Genomic DNA, 19,079 nt, shown 5'->3' on the forward strand with positions numbered 1-19,079 from the left:
ATTATAAAGGTTTTTTTTTTTATTACAAATAAACATGTAAAATCAGTATGCATCCTAGAATTGATGTATCAAATAATTGTATCTTCTTCTCCTCCCCCAGCTTATATTAAATCTATGTACATCTTATAATGAATGATATCTATAAATCAAAGAAACAGTCATTAAAGGAAAGCAAGAGAGGCAACAAAATGGGAAAAAAAAAATGGCTAAAGAAAATTGAAAGAATGGGAAGAAAATGGAAATGGAAAGATACATGGAAGGCGAACTCAAATCCTGCCCAGTTGGTTGTTTCATCTTGAGAATGTTAGGTACATCTTGCCTTATGTACCTCTATAAGGATGAAGTAGCTGAGAATGACGTCAAACATAGTTACACTATAGACTGAATATTTGTGTGTCCCTAAGATTCATGTTGTAACCCTTACCCCCAATGTGATGGTGTTATAAGGTGGGGGCCTCCAGGAAGTGATTAAATCATGAGGGTGGAGCTTCATGAGTGGGATTAGTGTCCTTATAAAAAAAACCTAGAGTGCTACGTCTATGAAGACACAGTGGCCTTCTATGAACAAGGAAGGGTGTTCTTACCAGAAGAGGACCTGCCAGCACCTTAATCTTGGACTGCCCAATTCCAGAAGTCTGGGCAACAGAGGTTTGTTATCTATAAGCCACCAAGTCTATGGTATTCTGTTATAACAGTCCAAACTGACTAAGAAAAATTACTTGGCCTCTAAAGACACAAGATTGGCTAAAAGGATTTATTAACTATTCCCCTCAGCTCCTTCTTTCTGGTGTTAGTACTTTTTGTCAGAGGTGGCCTAGAAAGAAGTCCATCATAACACCAACAAGGAATGTGAGAGGAAATTATCTCTGTGTGTTTCCTCCAGAAATCTCAGTGTAGGTATTATTGTCACCACATTAAAAGAGTTGATGGGAATCCTACAAATACTAGGTGAAATATACCAGGTATATTTCTGTATCATATTAAAATAATCTCAATATTATCCTAAAAACACATGTACAAAAATAAGCAGCTTCTCTTTTGAAAACTATGACGTCTTTACATTTTGTTTCAGGGTCACATTTAAAACAATCCAGACCTGGCTTCTTAAATTATGTTCTATAGAAAACTAGTTCCATGGAATGTTTGTTGTTATGTTGGATGTGTCTTTATATCCTTTTCCCTCCATAGAGTTTTAATAATAATACCTTAAAAAAAAAAACACTTTTTCTTAATCCTTAAAAAAAAATCCAATGGTCAAAGAAAGTATTAGTGAACCAAAACTTAAACAAATTTCTTTTTGATGGACTTTTTAGAGCCCTTAATATGGCAAAAGGATTGTTCATCTCCTAAAAGGAGATACCATAGGCAGTTTTTGCCAAACATATTTGACCACATAACATTTACAGCATTTTACCTCATGGGGCATTTTGACATGTATGTTTTAGAAAAAACATTTAAAGAGTTGACTTAGTCTTCCTATAAATATAAACAATAATGCAACTCATTTGACATTCTGTACTTTCACAAAATATTTTCATATATATAGTAATAATTGTCCATCTCTACAGTCCCTGGGAAATAACAGGAAAGTAATTAGTACCACCATTTTATAGATTATGAAACAGAAGCCTTGGAGTGTTCGATTATTTTCTCATTGTCACACCATGTGGCATCTAGGGCATTTGACATTTAGGCCCCCTGTTTCCAAGTCTAGTCTTGAATAAGAGGGTATTTAAGAAATACATGGACTAGTTAGCCATGCAATCTCTCTGTAGCTTTGCACCAGCTCCCATCCCTTTGCTGTAACTTCAGGAAAGGGTGACAGCATCTAGGACACAGAGTACCCTGGTCTAGGGCCCCTGGGTAAACCAGAAAGAGCCATTTCTGAAGTACGGGCAGCCAAGAAAAGCAGCATCCATAGAGCAGCTATAGGAGCAGTTGGAGCTGATTTTTCAGACTGATAGACAAGGAATAATACATTGGAAACTGCAGCTGGGAAGGCCTGGGTGTGGCTTAGGAGGTGATGAACAAAGATTGGTTGGCCAAAGGTCTCTCACATTAGTTGGTGGCTACATGGCACGTGGGTAGATCATTGTATGGTTGTCACAATCAGCTAAATGCAGATGAGGGTTATAATTTCTGTTATTGGCTTCCAGTTCTGGAGGGTCAAGAAGAGCCTGAATGGAACCAAGGGAAAGAAATCATGGAAATCCTTTGATTTCATTGCATCTGGAGTTTTCAAGGTAAAAAACATTCTCAGTGATGATACTTGGTTCAGCGCAGCATACCAGGATAAGAAAAAAGACTTGGAATTCAGTACTGAACTCTTTTATTATGTATGGGAGATACACCTTCTCATCATCCAAGTCTCCAAAGCTGAAAGGAATGTGCAAAGTCAAGTACAAACCGTGGCTTCCCAGGGAAGAGAATTCTATTCAGCCAAAAGTCAGTTAATCTCATAATGTGTTTTCATGTGCTAAGTGATATTTCACTGCATAAGTTGTCTGAGCAGCACACACTGGATTGCCACCAGCCTCCAGAGCTGTAGGAAAAGAAAATGATCACTTATGTATCTTGGTGGCTTATCAGGGAACATAGAAGAATTAATGTATTTATTCTTTCTTCTGAGATTAAATGTAATTGCTTTAAAAAGATAATCATGCTATTGTTTGAATTGTATGCATTTCTTATGAAGCACTAATACATTTTCCTGTAGTCTGACAAAGTATATGGTCTCTTATCCTCATTTCCCTGTGGATAAATACTTTGTTAATTAATAAAGTATTATATGAGCACTTAGTGTCTGCATTTAACAGTGCAAGGATTTCATTCAGATTATGTTAATAGATTGTTCGCATTATTTCTTGCATTAATTACAACTTCTTTCTGTGGTTTCATCATAAGAGCATTGTCTCTGTGAATACAGGGGGCTTTTTGGATTATAGTCTTGTTTGACTGCTGAAGTAATACTAGGAAAATATTATTATACTGAGAACTACTTGCTAGGACTTGGATCAAAAGACAGAAACAGAGATTCAATTATTTCCAAATCTTAGAGGCGACACAATTAGAGTCTGTCTTAGTTGAATCAAAATCAAGCAATTTGGGAATTTCTCTGGAACCCACAATACCTTGGGAACAAATTGATGAAATTGGTATTCCACATCATGATACCTTAGGCATAATTATGAGAAAAAAACTAAAAGGATTCTTCCTAGTTATTGATAAGCGTGGAATTCAGATGAAGCAAATGTGTGGGGTAGGAATGAATCTGAGGCTATGGGCACGCAGTAAATTTCACTTTATTTTCCCTGAATCAGTTTAATTCTGCATCCTCCTGCTCTGCTGCTGGGAAATTTAATCACAGTTGATGTGATGACCTCTCCCTCTCCCACTCCTGCCAGTGTTATGCAAAAGTTCTGAGTCTCTAGTAATTTCTAGAAATGAGGCAGTCTCTTGGTCATCAGTTGATTATGATTGCCACTGAGGCATTATGGGCCTAGCTCTCTGGGCTCCTTCAGGGCTGACTGTACTCTTTATATGCTCCAGCAATCTGATGTAGTTTAGAAGGCTGGAGATCTCTGTGTCCACTACAGAGATGCACCTCCACAGCCATACCTCCAAGAATGCATCCCTTCATCAGTCCACAAGTACAGACCCTCACCAGGAATTGCTATCCCCACCTTCCCATTCTGTTTCAACCTCTTTTTTTTTTTCCCCCATTCTAGGAGCTTTTTCCTTCCTTCACACTGACTGCTTTAATAGTCATATTTACTCACTTCACTCTCCAGTTCCCTCAGAAGCAATTTTAGCATTATTTTTTTAGGTTTTTCCTAGTCAGGGAGACTAGTTTTGTGGAACTGAAGGTTTCCACTGGGTCAAAATAGCTCAGAGGTCCATTTGCAGAAGAATCAGTTACATGCTCAGAACACAGATGAGAAGAAAACAGTGGGCAAACGTTACCATCTTGATAACATATCCTGGAACCCAACTTATTTTCCAAGGGAATGCAATTTTATTTTTAAAAAACTAAACTGGGGGCAGCCCAGGTAGCTCAGTGGTTTAGCGCCGCCTTCAGCCTAGGGCCTGATCCTGGACACCTGGGACTGAGTCCCATGTCAGGCTTCCTGCATGGAGCCTGCTTCTCCCTCTGCCTCAATCTCTCTCTCTCTCTCTCTCTGTCTGTCTCTCATGAATAAATAAATAAAATCTTTAAAAGAATAAAAAATAAAAATAAAAAAATAAACTGTAGAAAACACAATTCTGCTGTCATTATTTCATGTAAAAAAAGGAATAACTTATAAAAATTAACAAGCTTGAATTCAGAATTTGCAAAGGCTCAGATTTGATGTTCTAGATGACAAAGTGAGAAAACATTAACATCTGAAGTTTTATCTAATTGTATTTGTTTACAAAAATGATTAGGTTATTTTCATTTTATTTCTTAAATATTCCCAGGAAGGGTAACTCCTGAAATTAAGAAGCGTATTTTCTTTTTCCCTTTTTATGCCTGCATGTTGTCATCCTCCTGCCTCAGTTCCTCTGTTTCCATGCTGTAAAGGTAGATTCAGCTCTATGTTGCAGTCTCTCACGTCTTGCCCTCTGTATTTACACTTCTCCAATTTCTAGGGCTGTTGATTTAGCAAATAAAACTACAGACAGCCACATTAACTTTAAATATCTGATAATAATGCAGAATTATTCAGTATAAGTATGTCCTGTGCAGTATTTGGGACATATTTCTACTATTTCATTGATCTGAATTTCAAAGTCAACAGTCTTCTGCATTTTATCTGACAACCCTACTCATATCCCCAGGTCACTATGGCCTTTTTTCCCCTAACTTCTTCTACCTCCTCTATCAGAAGATTGCTCCATTTAAAGAGCCATTGTAGTAAATGTGAAAGAATCTTCAAAGAAAGGCACTTTGGTTGAATACCCCGAGATCTATGACAAACCTGTGCTCCCAGGCTCTAAGCTATGTGAGAAACAGGAAAGTGGCTTCAAGAGACACAATCTAACAGCTTCAGGATTCCACATTTATAATAAAAATAGAGTCAAGAAAAGGAATTGAAGTTTAGGTCAGAAGATAGTGTCACATAAGAAAAAAAATTCAACCGTTTATTATAATCAAACACTCTGAATTCATGAAATAAACTGAAAACAATTTCACAGTGCAGTTGAAAGGAGAATTTGGATTTTTTTGTTTTCAACTGGATAGTGCTAGAATTAAGAAAGTAAGCTTATTCCTTGAACAGGTCTCTTTAGAAATAATCCATTTGGAATACAAAGACCTTTGTTACAAAGAAAGGTATGGCTGGGAGGGAGAGGCCATTGAATTTGTCCGTTGTGCTCCTCAAGCATTTAACGTAGAAGAAGTAAAGGTAAAATAGCAAGAATTGTTCCTACAGGAAAACATTTAAACTTCTAAACTGGGCTTCACAAATAAGAGTACAAGGACAAGACCAGTAGAGGCTTTTATTTCAAAGCAAAATAAGAGCTGTGCAGGATACCACCCTTCTGGTTCAATAAAGTCTCCAAGATGCTTTCAAGTTGAACATGTTTTTAAGCATTGCAAGGGTATTCCATAAATGATTTTTCTTAAGCTGTTGCTTATTAAATCAAATCTGAATCTGGCAAAGTAACAGCATGAGCCAGGGGAAAGCCAGTAGATGATGCATTAATGCAGCCTTGAAAATAATTTTCAAGTCTTACTCAGCAACAAATTTGGTTATGTCCTGCTTCATACGGAATGATTTCATTCCTTTGTTTTCCTAATCAGTTCACCTTCTACAATAGCCATTTAAATCAAACATCAAGTTTATCAAAAGAGTATTCCTTATTATAATTAATTCTAAGGGATAGAAGAGTACCACCTTCTTTAGCAAACACAGAGTGAGGAACTCTGACATTTAATCATATTTACACAGGAAACAAAAAAGCTATAGATTGACCAGTTATCAGTTTAAAACACAGCTCCATTATTTACTAGCTTTGCAGCTTTGGGAAGATCCATTAACCTCTCTGAATCTCCTTCTTTAATTGTAGTATGAATAATAATGCTTACATACATGATAGTTTGAGAATTAAAAATAGTATGTGGAAAGTGCTTCAGAACGAATAATATCTAATAAGGTCTATTAAAGATATTCTGAGGCTCATGAAAGAGAATTGCAGAGACCTTTTGGATAACATTTCTCATGCATGTTGGGAGAATATTAATTCCTACAGATGGGTCTTATAAAGGGATTCTATTATCAAATAAGTTTGGGGAGCATATTCTATAGGCACTACTAGAAAAATCTGTTTAGACTCTGAGAAATTCTGCAAAAGAAATGGTTGTTCAACACTGAGTTTTCCAAGCTAAGGAATCTAGTAACCTTTTATTAGGCATCAAGAGGAATCTTAATCATGGGCAAATCTTGCTTCTTGCATGGAAAAAAAAAAAAAAAAAGCAAATTTACTGATATTTGTTCAGCAGAGGATATATTTCACACTTAGATTGATTTCAACATTATTACCTTTCTTTTCACTAATTTCAAAACATACAGTATTATATCTGTTCCAAGTGTACAACATCATCACAAGTGCACTCATCCCTATCACCCATTTCACCCATCCTCCTATACCTCCCATCTGGTAACCATCAGTTTGTTCTTTACAGTTAAGTGTCTATTTCTTGGTTTCTCTCTTTTTCTTTCCTTTGATTATTTGTTTTGTTTCTTAAATTCCACATATGAGGGAAATCATCTGGTATATTTCAGTTCTCTGAATGACTTTCTTTGCTTAGTGTTATTCTCTCTAGCTTCGTCCATGCCATTGTAAATGACAAGATTTCACTCCTTTTTATGACTGAATAATATCCCATTGTATATATGTACCACATCTTCTTTATTTATCTGTTGGTGGACACCTGGGCTGCTTCCACAATAGAGTTATTGTAAATAATGTTGCTATAAACACAGGGGTGCATGTATCCTTTTGAATTACTGTTTTTGTATTTTTTGGGTAAATACCTAGTAGTGCAATTACTGTGCTATAGAAGAGTTCTATTCTTAATTTTTTGAAGAAACTCCATACTGCTTTCCACAATGGCTCCACCAGTTTGCATTCCTACCAACAGTGCAAGAGGGCTCCTTTTTCTCCACATCCTCGTCAACACTTGTGATTTCTTGTGTTTTTGATTTTAGCCATTCTGACAGGTGTTAGGTGATATCTCATTGTAGTTTTGATTTGCATTTCCCTCATGATGAGTAATATTGAGCATCTTTTAGTGTGTCTGTCGGCCATCCGGATGTCTTCTTTGGAGGAATGTCTATTAATGTCTTCTGCCCAGTTTTTCATTGAATTATTTGTTTGTGGGTGTTGACTTAAGTTCTTTATCTATTTTGGATACTAACTTTATCAGATATGTCATTTGCAAATATCGTCTTCCATTCAGTAGGTTGCCTGTTAGTTTTATTGATTGTTTCCTTCACTGTGCAGAAGCTTTTTATTCTGAAGTAGTCCTAATAGTTTATTTTTGTTTTTATTTCCCTTGCCTCAGGAGACATATCTAGAAAAATATTGCTATAGTCAATGTCAGAGAAATTACTGCCTGTGCCTCTTCTAGTATTTTTATGGTCTCAGCTCTCATATTTAGGTCTTTAACCCATTTTGAATTTGTTTTTGTATATAGTATAAGAAAGTGCTCCAGTTTCATTCTTTTGCATGTAGTTTTCTCAACATCACTTGTTTTTGTTTTTTGCTTTTTAAAGATTTTATTATTTATTTGAGAGAGGAAGAGCAAAGGAGAGAGCATGGGCATGGAGAGGGACAGAGGAGAGAGAGAAGCAGACTCACCACTAAGCAAGGATCCCAATGTTGGGCTCGATCCCAGATCCCAGGATCATGACTTGAATAGAAGACAGATGCTTAACTGACTGAGCTACCTAGACATCCCCCAACACCATTTATTGAACAGAATTTCTTTTTCCCATTGTATGTATATTCTTTCCTTTTTTACTAATTTTTTGATCTCCAATTTTAATTAATTAAAAGAAATTTGGATGAAATGTTATTTATTAAAAATATACCAATTAAGGGACGCCTGGGTGGCTCAGTGGTTGAGCATCTGCCTTCAGCTCAAGGCGTGATCCTGGAGTCCCAGGATCGAGTCCCATATTGGGCTCCCTGCATGGAGCCTGCTTCTCTCTCTGCCTATGTCGGTTTCTCTCTCTCTCTCTCTCTCTCTCTCTCTCATGAATAAATAAATCTTTTTTAAAATTGAACCAATTAATATTCTTTCTGAAAGATTTTCTTATGCAACTTTTAAGTTTAAAATTTTGTCTGACCTGATCAGGAACTATTACATTTACAACCAAGAATATACACTGATCCATTGCCTTATGAACAGAACATGCTACTTTCCTAGCTACTGTGGATATATACACAGTATATAGGATTGTGTGTGCTTACACTCTTTGAGCCTGTCTCCTTATCATCATCTTCTCAAATTCCATCAGCCTCTGTCCTTTCTCTCTCCACATAGGCCATCCCAGCATAAATATAATCCACTTTCATTTGTTTTATCTCCAAATTTCCTCTCTTCTCCAGTGAGGATCCCTATTCCCATGAAGACCTGTCTAAAAAAAGCATATCTATAAACAGTTGTATAGGACATAGATGAACCAGGCTATTTTCTGCCTGGGTTCCACATTTCACAATCCATTCAGCATCTGCTTGACGACCTCGTTTCCTAAGGCCCCAGTAAGTGAGGACCTGATCTCTCTCAGCTCCAAAAGTTAGATCCAGACATTTTTAATAACTCAGAAGCAAACTATAATGAGTTTTTGGTAAGGCATATACAGAGCAGCAGTAGTGACTGCTATATGCATTATTTGCTATAAAAAAGGATGACTTAATCTATTAGTCATTAGGGCTGATAATACAGTCTTACTCATGTATTGGTTTTGGTCTTTGGAAGAGGGAGTGTATTGGTAATTATCCAGAAGCAGCCAATTTGCTCCCATGGAGCATTCTGAGCATTTTATACCTGGACATTGTGCAATGAGCCTTGAGATCAACAGCTCCAATCCCACAGGCCTCGTGGAAAGTGCCAGTTGTGAGTTGCAGCCAGAGCATTCATCTCACAATCTCAGTTCCTAGAACACCAAGCCATCAAACAGCCTGCTGGGTTGGCAGGGGCTGCCTCAGTGATGTCCAAGACCAGGGCCATGGCAGGGAAAGGGCTGAGGTGTTTTGGCATGAGGGATGGAGAATGGTTTCTCAGCACCTGCCCACAGTATGCTTGCTTCCAGGTGCTATGACAAACACCTTGGCTTTTTATGACTCTCTAAAATTATTCCTCAGCCCAACATAAGACTATAAACCGAGAGGAATATGGATGAGCTCCCTGAATAGTGAAACATAAGACCTCTATTAGAGCAGAATGCAATACATCTACTTATAATCAATCTTTGGTTGTGCTTTCACATTGTTGACTTCATGAATATGAAAGCTCACTGTAATAAAATTCAAGTGTAAGTTTTCCATCAAGTTTCAGCTTCCTAGAGCAAGAAGCTTTTGAATAAAAAGTCTAACGATAAGAGTTAACACACATAGCACTTTTCCAATACAAGAACTATTCAAAATACTTCACATATTAAGATTAACTAGTTTAATTCTCAAAACAATCCTATGAAGAAGATACTATTATTATCCCCATTTTAAAGATTAGAAATGAAGTTAAATAATTGTCAATATGGAGACTAAAGCATTGTTGATAGTGAGCAATTATAGGATCAAAAGCCCTACTGCTGTGAGGAGGTAAGAGGTCCACCAGAGGTGGACAGGAGACTGTGACATCATCACTGCCTACATAATAACAATAGCAAAGTCACATTTGGCCCCACCATCTTCATCTGTGAGATGAACATATGCTCATCTTTTCCTAGAGTGTTTGAAAATATATTTTAAAACATCATGGAAATCTATGACAACCACTACGAATAACAAGGGAGCCATGATGAATAAGTACCTTAAAGCTATGGAAATAGAAGATCCACAGTTTGAGCCATGATTGCCCAACTCTCTGTGCAGTACTGTGTCTCCTGCAACTATAGTCAGGAAATGAGTTATAGTGCTCTCTTGGGGACCATTCAAAGGACAGGATTCTGGAGTAAACTGAAGAAAAGGAAGTAGCCATGTTTTATTCAGAGTTATTTTTCTAGTTGGGACCAAGGACAAGACTGAGCCAAATGAAATTGTTCATATTCAACCATCTTTGACATCAAAAAATGACAGTTTCATACGGTTCATCTAATATAAAGCCCTACTTTATGGGACTCCTAGGAAAAAACATGTTTGATTAGAAGGTAAGTCTGTAAGAAGTCAACGTTGAAATACCTAGCCCAAATCAATGAACCTACACCACACCTACAGCAATCTTGAATACATGATAGGGAGGTGGGTATGCAAACTATATTCATAACTATAGAAATCTGAATCAGTCTATGAGATCACCATTAGCACAGGGAATACACCTGGAAACCTGGGTTTTTTTGTCTCAATGCCCAGTGTTCCAGAAAACTTGGTGCAACCATGTTCATCCTTTCCAGCAGGAAGTTTTAAATACAAATCTGCTAGACTCTTGTAAAACAAACATAGTGAAACAAAAATAACAAAGCCTCTTCCCAGGATTTTTTTTTTTTTTTTTTTTTGGAAAGACAGTGAGGTAATGTAATGGAACTCTGTAATATACTTCTATGGCTCCCATTGTAATTTGTGAGATATCCCTACAAAAACAGATTTGGAATCACTCCAGCTCATGCTGTCAGTTTGGACTAAGACTGGCAGTACAAATGGGCAGACCATTTTTTTGATAATGAAATCTAGAAATTCGTTTGGAAGACCCTGAGCAATGTCATTGGTGCTTGTTTGATGCTGCAGTGCCATCAGCATGAAGTGAAACAGCTCTGCTTTAAAGTGCCTGGCAAAAAAAGGCGCATGTCTCTGCATCTCAGGAGCAAAAGCAATAAACATCATGTTACTGTAAATTCCATTTTTATAGCATAGATTAATAATGCATGAGCATGCATTTCTTATTGCCATTCCAGTGAATTTCCAGAAGACTTTTAATTCTAAATGAAAAAAAGGTGTGTTTATATTTTCCACGCTGTCATGTGTGCACTGTACATGTAGTAAGAGATACAGACACATAAAGAGAAAATACAAATTTTGAATCTTGGAGGAATCATCTTTGTGTCCATAAGCATTTTTTGGTGTCTCTGGAGAGATCAAAAGTGTCACTGCACATATTTCAGAAAGTAAGAAAAGAACAGAAGCATAATGATGTTATATCTTCCTGGGGATTTCATTACTTAAAACAAGTGAATTGTACAGGTGAACACAAGGGATTGGTCTCTCAGTGCTCCTCCAAGAAATCCCTTAGAAATAAAAAATTCGCGTGAGGTCAACTCTGGAATAACTAGCCTGGAAGATGCCATTTATTCATATTTCCCTACATAAATGGCATTTTCCAGGGTGCATGTTCACCCTGACATGCACACTCAGACACAAAATGTGCACAAATCGAATGCAGTAACTACTGCAGTCTTCTGCAGCCAAGATAGAAGTCCTTACATCAAGAATTTCATTTTTCAGTCTATGAAGTCATTCAGCCTCCTACTTAGACTACAGATGGGAAATAATTTTCAGAAGGCCCACCTGAAAACTCTTCCGGTTGCTGTGATTAAGGCTAGCCAGCTATCCCTTCTCAACCTTTTGGCTAAAATCAAGTGCAGTTTAGCCAGCTATGCAATTGGGTGAAAAGTATTTACTGTTCCATTACCTGGGTTGTTGAGTGAGCTCTATAAATTTTGCTGGTCTCTCTGTTTCTGGCTCCCTCTCTTCTTTATCATATTATCCTAGCTTTCTAATCCATCTTATTTTTAGATTTAGATGGCATTTCTCCTCCACCCCCCACTACACACACACACACAATGTAGGTGGGCTTTTAATTGCATGAAGCCACTAGAATAGTCACATACCTATCTCTAGGGTCCATTCTTCAGAAATTGATTTTACAAAATGACCTTAGAGGAATGTACTAACCCTGCTGTGAGATAATTTGAGTTTTACTTGTGCTCACCTTATGTGGAACCTGGTGATAAATGTGACCTAATATTAATTCCTCAATCCTGTCTTCCTTGTTCAGGGTGGCAATCTACCCAGCTAAAAATAGTCTGTTGTAGTTAGAGATGGCCATGGGACATAATTCTGGCCAATAGAAATGGTTGAGGTTTTCTGGGAAAGCTTAGATTTCTCAGTAGAAGTACATTCCTTCATGTTTGGCCTTCTTTCTTCCTGCAACAAAAGTGAGATGAAGGTGTGGCAGCTATACTGCAACCAGGAGGTGGCAAACATGAGTACAAGTGGATGCTGGAATACAAAAATAGAAAATATCTGAGTTCTTGCCATTATTGCTAAGCAGCTGGAAGACACTTGGACTCATTACCTCTGTACTTTTCATTATTTGATCAAAGTAAACTTTATATGCTTAAGTGACTGTGATCATGTTTTCTGTTATTTGCAGCTGACCCTGTCTCTCAAATGACATGCAATATTAGACAGGGTTCTCCACAGAAGCAGAACCAGTAAAGATTTATTGTAAGAAATCGGTTCACTTGGTTATGGAGGATGAGAAGTCCTGCAGTCTGCCATCTATAACCTGGAGACCCAGGAGAGCTGATAGTGTAAATCCTAGTTCATATGCAGGAAAAGATCAATGTTCCAGCTCCAACAGTAAGACAGAGAGTGCGAATTCTCCCCTCCTCTGCCTTTTTGTTCTCATCAGTTCCTCAGTGGATTAGATGATACTCACATTTGGGAGTGCCATCTGCTTTACTCACTCTACTGATTCAAATGCTAATCTCATCCAGAAGCACCCAGAATAATGGCTAACCCGTGACCCAGTCCAGTCAACACATAAAATTAGCCATCACACATATCTTGCACTCTGCTAACAATTTCAGGTAACCATATCTTCTTTGTGGATTGCTTTAGGGGTTGGGTAAATGCGTGATGGAGCATAATAGTCAAGAGCCAGTTCTTCTTTCAGATTCCTCCCTTCTGAGCAGGTGAACCCACAATGCTACTGGAGAACACTCTTTATTTCCCCTGCTTGTCCTTCCATTTTCAGTTATTCTTTCTTGACTTTTTTCAGCTCTTTCTCTCAATACTTCTATTTTGCTTACTTCTATAAAAAGAGCAAGGAGAGAAGTCAGAGACACCGAATTGGAGGTAGAAGTATCTTAGTTTGAGTTTCTCTAAAGCAGACCTTGGGACAAGGATGTGCGATGAGTAGTTTATTTGGGAAATGACTCTAAGAAAACACATGTAGAGAAGTGGGGAAGTGAGACAAGGAAAAGAAGACAGCAAACAAAAGGTGTGTCATTGTACAGGCAACTGACAGTGGGCCACTGAGGCTTAGAGACATGGTGTAATGCGTCTTAGTTATCCCAACATGCCCAGATACTAACCCCAGCAAGGTAATTGGAGTATTTATAGGGGAGTATTTACTGGGGAGAGGTGGTTATTCCCCAACACCTCTAGCCTGTGGACCAAGTGGCTCCAGGTGAAGAGTTGCAAGGGCTTGTAACTCTAACAGTTGAAGTTCACTTTGTTAAGTTAGTGTTTCCTCAAGGTGATATCCAGTTGCAATTTTACAAAGACCAATAAAGTCTTACACAGTAGATTCAGTGGAACCACATACTGTCCTTGTTGTTGCAGTTCATCCAAGATCATAATTAATATACCAGGACTCTATCTGCATGCTCCCACTCTATCAAAGGTGGTATGATGCCATTTTTGAGCAATTTGATTTCACTATCATTTGAGACTATGTATATAACAGTCATTGAAAGACCTATGTTCTCCTTTCCAGTTACTCTGGCAAATACCATAAGGTCCTTTAGGAAAGGACTGGAGAAATCACTACTCTATATCCTCAAAGGAACTTGGAATGTCCTTCCATTAAAGGGAAGTAATGAAAAAAGAAAAAAAAAAAAAGAAAAAAAAATAAAAATAAAGGGAAGTAATGTCTCATGGCTTTGAGAACTGGCTCACATCTGGAAGGTAGGTGAAAAATTGTGATTGCCCATTTTAATGGTTCTCACCAGTCTTCTTATTCACCCACTTTTGATCTTTTGTGGTTGCATTAGACAGACAATACTCTTACTGGCTACCCATCTATCTCACCTCCAGGTCCACCATGCTGTATATGCCACGGCCACAAATTGTAGCAGTTCAAGGCCCTCTGGGCCATGTTGGCTTTGCTGCCCTCCATGAAATCACATCCAGCTTGTTTCTGGTGTTTAGTTCCCTCTGTCCTGGTTCCTTATTATTCCCATTGAAAGCAGCAAGCCCACTTTCACAGTGACAGAAAACAGCCACCACTGAACTTCTCAATGATACCAGTCCCTCTCCCCAGTGCATTCCTTATCATCTTCATGATGGGAGTGTACTCCAGGCCTTCCCTAGAAACAGAGTTAGCCAGTTAGTTCTCTAATCTTAAATAGTTTACCTAATCCATCCATTTAATGCAACATTACAGACTTTTAAATTATTACTCAAATCTGAGACAAAGTTGATCACCCTTGTTTTCAGACCTAAGGAGCCATCCTTTTACAGAAATAAAAAGAATGATGAAGAAATAATTTGAACAAGTATATGCCAACAAATTAGGTACCTTAACTTAAATGGAAAAATTCCTGGAGAGACACAAACAAAACCAAATTAAAAACTAGAAAATCTGATTTGAACTATAACAAGCAAAAAGATAAGTAATCAAAAAACTTACCACAAAAAAAAACCCAAAGCCAAATGCCTTCACTGATGAATTCTACCAAACACTTAAAGAAGAATTAATACCAACTCTTCACAAGCTCTTCCAAAAACTAAAAAGAGAGAACTCATCCTATGAGACCAGTATTACCCTGATTCTAAAAACAAAGATTGCACAAGAAAAGAAAACTAAAGAAGAGTATCTCTTGTAAATATAGGCACAAAAATTCTCAACAAAATACTAAGAGATCAAATCCAAAATTTATATAAAACAGATGATACAGTTGAATGAATTTGTCCCAGGAATGCAAGGTTGTTTTAACATTAAAAATAAATTAATATAATATACTACATCAACTAAACAAAGAACAAAATCACATAATCATCTCAATAGATGCAGGAAAACCATTTGATAAAATTCATCACTTCTTTGTGATAAAAACACTTAACAAACTAGAAGTATAAGAGAATTTCCTCAACTTGATAAAGAGTATCTATGAAACACTCACATTTAACATCATACTTCATAATGAATGCTTAAACCTGAAATACTGAATACTTTCCTAAGATCAGGAACCAGAAATGGCTGTCTTATCTAGCACTTGTATTCAACACAGTACTAGGAGTTCTAACCAAGGTAATTAGGCAAGAAAATGAGATAAAATATATCCCATGATTAGAAAGGAAGAAGTAATACTATTTTGGTTTGCAGATGACATGCTCTTATTCAAAGAAAATCTTAAGCAATTCACTAAAAAAAAATTTAAGATTAATAAATGAGTCCCACAGATTGCAGCATACAAGATAAATATACAAAAATTAATTATTGTTCTATATAGTAGCAATGAGAGAGCAAAATTTAAATAAATGAAAAAATTTATAATAGCACCAAAAAGAATAAAGTAATTAGGAATAAATTTAGCAGGAGAAGTGTAAGTATACTCTGAAAACTATAAAACGTTATTGAAGGAAATCAAAGATTTAAATAAATGGAAATAAACTCCATAAACAAGGATCAGAAGACTTATGTTGCTATGATGACAATGCTCCCCAAATCGATCTATAGATTTGGTATAATTAAATCAAAATGCCAGCTGACTTCTTTGCAGAAACTGACAAGGTGTTCCTAAAATTCATGTGGAAATTAAAGACTTAAAATAGCCAAAGCAACTTGCAAAAGAACAAATTTGGAGAACTCACACTTCCAAACTTTAACTTTAACCTTACTACACAGCTACAGTAATCAAAACTGTGTGGTATTATTATTAAAAAAAAAAAAAAAAAAAATATATATATATATATATATATATATATATATATAACAATAAAATAGGCATCTTACCATTTATCTTCAACTAAGATGGCCAGGAAATTCAATGGAGAAAAAATAGTCTTTCAACAAATAATGTTGGTAAAACTGGATATACACATGCAAAAACTATACTTAGACCCCACTTCACAACACTCAAACCCTAACTCAAAATGGATCAAAGATCTAAACTCAAGAGCTAAAACTATAAAACTCTAAAATGTTTTATGCATAAAAATATAGGCATGATCTTGAATTAAGCAATGGTTTCTTAGATATAACACAAAAGAACAAGCAAAAAAGACAAAATTAATAAAATATACAACATCAAAATGAAAAACGTCTGTGCTTCAAAGTACATCATCAAGAAAGTAAAAAAAGAAACAACAGAATGGGAGAAAACTTTTGCAAATCTTTTATCTGAAAATAACGAGATACCACTTTACAACCACTATGATGGTTATAATAAAAAAGATGGGCACCTGGGTGACTCAGTTAAGTGTCTGCCTTCAGCTTAGTTCATGATCCCAGGTTCTCAGATTGAGCCCCACGTCAGGCTCCACACTTACATTTTTTTAATGTTCTTATCTCAATCATCATCATCATCATCATCATCATCCATAATTAGCTCACTGCTGCCATCTCCCATCTTAACCAAAAAGTCCAGGATCATTGATGCATATTTTCAATAGCAATTCAGTTTGAAAGTTTATCCGGAATAAAAGTAGTTTGTAAAACTGAAGGCTGAAAAAGATGAGAGTCTCAGCATATTAAGATCTATCTTACTGGTATGTAAATATTGGGTATTAATTTAGAAACAAAGGTGGTTTTGACAGTGAAGTGCTAATACTTCAGCCTCATCTGAGGGGAAACATGCAATTGATTGAATCAAAGGCATTCAAAAAAGAAGGTTATTTCAGTTGCTGTGTCACTCAAGAATAAAAAGAAAAGGGTGAAAGAAAATATTCTATTGATATGTGTTGTCATCTGGGTTTGCTTTTCCATAGTCATCTGTGTGTGCGTTTGATTGTATTTTATGTCACCCTGGTGAACAATACCACAATATGTCAAGACCATTAGAATTCAACTACAAAGGAGGCAAGAAAAGAGTTCTGGTTTTCATGTCGATCAGCATCATCTGCTTAGATTTGGAGGCCTTAAAATTAACTCAAGCAATATAAAAAAAATATATCAGACACAATGCAGAACAGGCAGTCTCACAAAAGACTTCCTTTATGGCTCATCAGAGTAAATTTCTTGTCAAAATACTCCCAGCGCTAAGTAAAGGTTATCTATTCATATGAACACCTGACTTATGAAATCAATCAGGGCACAATAAGAAAGATGCCTGCTTTTTGCATGCATTCAAGTTGTTGCTTCCATTAACTTAACTTCCTAAAAATATATTTCATTTTTTCAGTCTGCTCTGCATAACTCATTAACATCATAATCGCCAGCAATAATTGCCTGAAGTGAGTAAAGAAAATCACGAAAGATGAAGAGTTGAATTACCACTTAATGAAAGAAGAAAAAAAAAGAAGACAATTTAAATCAACAGTCTACGATACTACCACCACTCCCTTCCTTGAGAAAATGTATAGTAATTGTGTTTCTTGGAGCTTGTTGTGTTTATAAATGAGGGCTCTCAGACAGTAAATTCTCGAAATGATTCTAAGGGCTTAATTGATGATGTGAATCAGAATATTTGCTCAGCAATCCAAAGATGCATTTTTATAACAAGTCACAAGATAATACTATTTAAAATATTTCAAAATTATCTCTATGGTAATTATAAGTCCTGGCCAAAACAAAGTGTTCCTCTTGGTCTTCAAAATGTGTGGAGCCTACTAGAAATGTTAAATATACTTGGGAACTTAATGGGTATCCATTTAAACCAGTGCTTCCCTACTAGAGTTGATTTGCACTCCCAGGAAACATGTATCAATGTCTGGAGAACTTTATAGAGTTGTCACAATTTAGAGTATGCTCCTGGCATCTAGGACAGCTCCACACAATAAAGAATCATCTGGCCAAAAATATCAGTAGTACTGAAGTTGAGGAATCCTGATTTATATAGCAACAAAGGACCTAAGAGGTTACTATAAAAGGCAAGTGAAATAAAGGGACAGTGTCTTTTACTACAAAAAGAACACAAAGAAGTCTGAGCAAAGCTAAAAAAAATTAATGCAGTAGTTTACAAAACAATAATTTATTTTATAGTTTAGTGAGCAAGCTGGAGTTAGGGAAATGGGAGAGGGAATATAATAACACATTACTCCAGCTGCCCTTACTGGCCAACCTTCAACTCATAGTAATTTAGGACTGATGAGTGTCAGATAATCAGCAGGCTTTGGTTTTAGTAAAATGTAATTATGATTTATCATTTCATAGTTATTTCTTAAATCTGTAAACATGTGCATTATTATAAGAAACAGATTAAGTGGGTCAACAAGTTCAGCTAAGTATACACGTGAGAGGATATTAAAGTGGAATTTTAGGAGATGCCTTAGAATAGTGGCTCTCAAACATCAGCATACATCAGAATCACCTGGAAGGTTTGCTAAAACACAGACTTTTTATGCTTCACACCTAGAATTTCTGATCCAGTAGGTCTGGGGTGAGTTCTGAGAATGGGCCTTTTAACCCATTCTCCCATTATCCTTGGGGGTTCCCCACCCCCAAGGATAATGCTGGTCTGGGACCATTGTAAGAGCCACTGCCTTCGTTCAATGGATACTGCAACCTTAAAGGAAGTGCAAGGCAACTATGATGCAAACTGTTTGGAGGAGGTGATTAAAACATCCTCCTCCACAACAAGGACCTAGAGATTTAGAGATGAGGGAAGTAGGGCTTTACAGAGAACTCTAAATTGTGTATTGTGAGGCACATCCCCTAATAGGGGGTAGAAGTGGGCTGGAGAGTGTAGGCACTTCCCATCATGACTGGG

At 36.7% G+C, this 19,079-nt stretch overlaps 1 long non-coding RNA gene across 4 annotated transcripts in view; it reads right to left on the reverse strand.

Annotated features, from left to right (window-relative positions):
• Positions 1 to 2,320: 2,320 nt before the first annotated feature.
• LOC140614463 (uncharacterized) overlaps positions 2,321 to 19,079 on the reverse strand; it is a 94,101-nt gene continuing 77,342 nt past the window's right edge. For 2 of the 4 annotated variants that reach the window (XR_012015310.1, XR_012015313.1), the window contains 2 exons: positions 14,239 to 14,516; positions 2,321 to 2,542 (listed from right to left, as the gene is read on the reverse strand). This is a non-coding gene — a long non-coding RNA (uncharacterized lncRNA). The remainder of the gene's footprint in view (positions 2,543 to 14,238; positions 14,517 to 19,079) is intronic. The other 2 variants (XR_012015312.1, XR_012015311.1) reach the window with 1 other exon arrangement.

Source organism: Canis lupus, chromosome 22, assembly GCF_048164855.1.
Source record: "Canis lupus baileyi chromosome 22, mCanLup2.hap1, whole genome shotgun sequence".
Taxonomy (NCBI): domain Eukaryota; kingdom Metazoa; phylum Chordata; class Mammalia; order Carnivora; family Canidae; genus Canis; species Canis lupus.